Here is a 6,000-nt window from a genome sequence, read left to right on the forward strand (position 1 = left end):
ATGGATTATTTTGAAATTTTCTAGTTTTTGTATTATTGAAAAGAAGTACAAACTAGCTCCTTTCTCAAACAATCAATTTTGTTTCCTAATCAACGTTTATTAATTATGTTTCCGTGCAAAGGTCTTTGGTACCTCACCTTCTTTATTGCTGTTTATGAATTATTAAGAGAGAGAAGGAATTTTCTGCTGGAATTGTGGGAGTTACACACAGTTGCTTAGTCTGAAACCTCAACCAAAGAGTGAATACATGTATTCCTGAAAAATTGATGGGAAGAAGTGACTAAATGTAGGATTTTAAAATAATTTAAAAGCACTCATGTAGATAACACCTCAGTCACTCAAAATTAATGGCATGGAGTATTTTTGCCTTATTTAACAATGCTGTAAATGAAAGAAACTGTAAATATTAAGCTTATTTCCATGATTCTTATCATGGTTTAAATTATCATCCAAAGAAAAAGACTATGAAAAAGATGTGCAGTCTTTTGCATACATACAAAGCTGATGGACTATACTACAACAGAAGTGGATGAGGAGGAAAGCCTAAACTGAGTGATGATATCTAGAGTGCATTAGACCATGTTCTCATGCTCTTCCACAAAGGAAGGTAGAAGAAAGAAGCAGCTACACCGCTTTGTGCTAATGTATGTAAGACATCAATTCCATGGTACTTCCTTCCCAGAAGCCATAACATTCCCTACTTACTGTACACACATTGCCTGTACCAATACTCCTTACTACCTACCACCCATAATTTTATAGTCCTTTTACAGTGCTGTGAGTATGGTACTTTCTGACACAAAGAGTTTCCTTAGCAATAATTTACTCTTTTGAGATTAAGAAGCACATTGAATTTTCCAGTTAGCGTATTTTGACAAGAGTTTACTTAAGGGGAATAAGGCACCTTCAAGGATATACATTAAGCTACTAATGTTCAATTTATGAGAAGCTAATTGATTAAGAAATGTAATAAAAAGTATCTTAACCCCAAGGGAAGACAAAAAGGCACATCAAACAAACAAACTAATTATATGGTAATCTAATGCCAATTCTGTAATTATGAGTCTGTATTTACCATTTCAATATGGTGTGCAAACACTGCTCCCTCATTTCTACTGTGGGAAAAGCCACAAGACTCCACCTTGTCTTTCAGCCTCCTTTTCAAAGACTCGTTTCAAAGACGAGTAAAAAAATTCAAATAGATTTTTATTGAAATGTGTGATTTGTAAATTGCAATATTTGTTAAGTGGTCACATGGACTGCTGTGAGGAGTTTCTGTTCTTCACAATAGTGACATACTTAAAATCTGAACAGAACTGAATTTTAGTATACACATGTGTGACACGTGTATTTCATGTGTGACAGCTGTCATGTGTTAATAAAGCCTACAAAGGTCCTTTGGGAATCTTTTGATTAACTATATTAAAGTACACCATGATTTCGTCTTCACCTGACCGCAATAATTAAAAAATGTATTATGTATTATAAATGAAAAAAAATTGATGCTCAATAACTGCCCATTGGGAGGCTGCATTGTAATGTTAATAAAAATGTTCACATTATAAAATTGCAAATAAGTTCATTGATAAAAGATTTTTTTCATCAGAGCAAGAAACCTGTTGAGGATTTACAAAGAAAAACAGCTCATTTCAGATTGGGAATTTGAACTATTTCAAAATGTGCAATTCATCTTCCACTATTCTGTATTGAACCATTTTGGAATTGCCAATCATTAATTAAGTTGCTTTGCCACTACAACAGCTGTACCACATCGGGGAAATGAGGACCTGTGAACACAGTGAGTTGACATGCCCACACATCAGAGCCATTTGACATTCGACACACCACATCCTCCGCACTCGCTTCAAAGGAGAGAGAGCACTCTGATAGAAAGTGATGCTTCTCTCACCTACATTACTCTCCTTACAGCTCCCAGGAGTCACTGCTGTTACGAGTCACAACAAAGTGAAGGAAACCTAGGGCAGCTGATTCACGTCCAACCCCAGCAGCTCTCAAGCAGTTAAGACACTCCTTTTGGTATTTCACTTATAATTGACTAATTACATTGCCTGGACTTGAACCTGTGTTGCCTAGACTATAGAGATCAGCCAGGACTCCAGGTGAGCCCTCAAACAGCTACTTATTTTTTAAGAATAGATTCCATTTACACATGCATGAGAGAGGAAGATGGAGATAATAGAAAGATGAAGACGTAGTATTTCTGAGTGTTGTCTTGGTGAACTGTGTCTTGGAGGACCTAGACACATAAACCCCCTGTTAATTACCTGGACCCTATTAGCTTTAATCTGAATAATTGTGAAACTGGGGCTGAGGTCTGATCAAATCTCAAGCAAAAAAAAAACTTCTCAAGCTGTTTCGGTCAGTAACCTGCTCTGCCTCATAGGATTCCCTTGTAATTTGTAAATAACAGGAGAGCTGCTCTTCTCCCTTTTTAACCTAGACCTTATGGGAAAGTGAATCTGCTTTTGCTTTTTTACATAATGGGCGAGCCAATACACTTTTCCTTAAACCCTATGGGGAACTATAACCTTTCACTTGGTCTAATTGTAACCCTAAACTAGTCTGCCTTCACTATTAGACAATCAAACCTGTGTTCTGAACCCTTTATATAGAGGGAACACGATCGAACACAGCCGCCACAGATCTTACTCTATCTGTCTAGTGCAAGTGTCTGCTGTCTTTTCAAGGAATTAGGTTATTATAACTACACTTCTGAAGACTGCAGATTGTTGAAGGAACTATACACTGTACCCCCAGGTTTCCTTGTTTATTATTATTCTCTTCTTCCTGGATACCTATAAGTTGTTTGCTCCCTCATATGGGCATATGTCTTCAGCTCCCTGCCTTTCACAATAGGTGGTCATGTCTCACCTGCATTTGTTAATCATATATTTTTCTAACAGCAAAGTTCTTTGGTGTAAGTATGCAGGCAATTCAAATGGCTTGTTAATGACTTGGTCATTAGCTTTGTTTTGTTTTCAGTTCACACTTTTGTTCCATTTTGCATATAAATGAAGCAATCACAAAATAAAATAATTACTGTACTTTCTGCGATTTTATAGTTCTCCTGTTTGAACATTTTCTGTAACTTCTTACATTCTGGCCTTCTTTTAGATCTGAAATACATGTATGAATTTGTGTTTTGGCCTTTTTTGCATAGTGTTTGATTTTTGAGCTCTCTGCATGATGATCACATTTACAGTAACTTTCCACTTTCAGACTGGATAAACCTATGACATCACTCAACATGACAAGTGGGTTACAGTGAAAATGAAGTCTTAATTAAATGCACGTAATCATGAACGTTTTCCAAAATAAATGTTATGAGAGTTATGGAAAAAAATAGTCTGTATGTTTGCAAATGTAAAAATACCAACACTTTAATTGCTTCCTTTCTTCCATCCACATTTAGTTCTCACATTCCTTGAACTTGTTGACAGACATCTGCCATATTTGGTGAGGCACAACCTGCCTAACAGCTGATTAACTCTTTTTCTCTCTGGGGGACCTGATGTTATTCTTTCTCTTCCAGGGCAATTCTTGTTATGATACAGCACAGAAAGGGGGTGAAGAGTCACTGAGTCAGAAAGGTATTTGATAAAAGGACTCTCAATTTCCAAGAGCACTCATTCCTTTAGCAACTGTATACTAACCTCAAATGTTTGACTAAGGTAAAATTACAAAGCTCTGTTAAGACAAGGGTATTGTGTTGGTATTACTGCCCTGAAATGCATTTAATGGGGATGTTCTTTTCATAAGGCTTTTGTTGTGATAGACCTTTTGACTGGCACGTGTAGGGATGTTTTTAAGGTGAGAAAGTTTTATTGAGTCATGGTGTAAGAAAGCACATAAGCTTTTTTAAACAACAAAATTATTTTTTTAACTTGTGTGTTAAAAGTGTCTGCCAACTTCTATTAGAAACATTGTAATAGCAAAAGCCAAAAACATATATAAACTCAACTGAGTTACTGGGAATATTGTAAAGCATGGAAGAGGTTTTTTTTAGGTGGCTGTCAATTTTATAGCAAATATTTTTCACCTAGTTAATTGCCTCTATGAGTTTTAATGTTTTATTTAGTCTTTGCATTAACGTTTCTGTACAGGACCTATTAACACTTGTTGCATCTGTCCCATTTTGCAAGGCTATATAAATGGTGCTTATTTCCTTATGACCATTTTTGACTAGAGAAAAGAGACTTTTCTATCCACGTTTCCATTTGTTTCTAAATATTTAACACCTACCTATTTTGACTTCACAAACTCTGACGGGCTTAGTGCTACAGTAAGAAAATAAGACTGAAATTCTAAGATAACACCTAAATCAAAGAGCAAAAACAAAATGGTAGGTGTTCAATATTTGTTTGCCTCAAGCACCTAAAATATAAATCAAAGGCTGCAACATGCGGTTTGCAGTTTTCATATTTATTTCCTACTTTTGACTTATGAGAAACAAAGGTAAGAAAATAAGAATAATAATTGAGGTGTTTATGGTTTCAACAGTGTCATCCACATTAAGATGCAAACTCAGTGACAAATGCGTAACAACCTTGTTTCACATTTTATATGTTGAATCCTGGTTTTATATACCAGCATTTTGTGCTTTGTGGGGTACACAAGCCTTCAATCTCAAATTTACATCTGATCCAGAATTCAGCATCCTGTGCACTTATGATGATTAGGGCTAAAGAACACATTTGACCTCCGTGTTATGTGAACGTTTATTTTAACACCTTATGCCCTTGTTTGTGTTTTATGTTCTGAGCGACAGGGCTTGTGAACATCCCCAAGCTTTGACTGAAAACAGCAGGAAATAAATCTCTTAGTTACTAGGCTCTTTTTCTCTTGGACTCCATCCCATATTTAATTAATTAGTTTTACAAAACTAATTAATTATGTCAGCTTTCAGATTTTTGCAATGGTCAGTTATTAAAAGAATGCTTTGTATTAAAAATATTTTCCTTATACTGTTTGTGTTGTAGCTTCTTCATTCATAATAACATCATACATCACATCTGTAGATTTGTATATTTGGTCAGTACATTGTCTTTAATCGTGCTCTGGTTTTTTGTTTAACTTGTTTGTTTTAAAAGAAGATCATGATACACACTTCATTTTCAATGCAGAAATACAATTATATGGTCATGTTCTACTGAAGTTGTAGCTATTTCGTTTTAGCAGGTACTGTAACTAGGTTGAAATTAGTCACAATCACTCTGTAATGTACAGTACAGTATGTTACAAAGAGTAGTACTTTAGCTTTAACTGTATATGGAGAGAGCAAAATGATGTTAAGTGTGATGTATTTGCGTTTAAAACACTTCATGCTAAATACATCTAAATAACTTGTTTTAAGTTTTGTATGATTAGGTTTTGAATATTCAAATGAATCTGAATTATACATAGCTAAATGACATGCTAGCTTTCTTATTACCCAAACAGAAAACAAGCAGGGGCTTTGAGTCAATGGTTGTTGCTTATGTAATATAACATACAGTACAATATATACTGTATATATGTAATGTATATGTCACCACTTAAACAGGTGTTAGAGTTGTGATCTTTCCACATCTGTTACTACTGTAATGAAAGAAGGCATGAGGCCTAGCTGAGATTTTGTTGGATCACAACCATAGGCTTTTTAAAATTGTACATGCAGTATTTGGCCAGCATTGGTTTTATTATCTTACAAGGACTACGGAAGTATTATGACAGTATAGACTTTTTTAACATTGGAAGTAACTTGATTTGTTCTTGATTTTGAATTAATTGTATTCATGTTGTACTTTTTATTTAAAAAGATCCCATATAAGGGGAGATCTATTCCCTTACTAATGAATTGCATCACCAACATTATACTGTATGTAGCTCACAGACAATAGCAGCCCTTGTGGGTGACAGGGCCTTCTCTTGTTATGCCCCCACACTCTGGAACTCTCTCCCCAAGGATATCAGAGAGTCACCTTCTCTAAACTCCTTCAA

Source organism: Lepisosteus oculatus, chromosome 3 (assembly GCF_040954835.1).
Source record: "Lepisosteus oculatus isolate fLepOcu1 chromosome 3, fLepOcu1.hap2, whole genome shotgun sequence".
Lineage (NCBI taxonomy): Eukaryota > Metazoa > Chordata > Actinopteri > Semionotiformes > Lepisosteidae > Lepisosteus > Lepisosteus oculatus.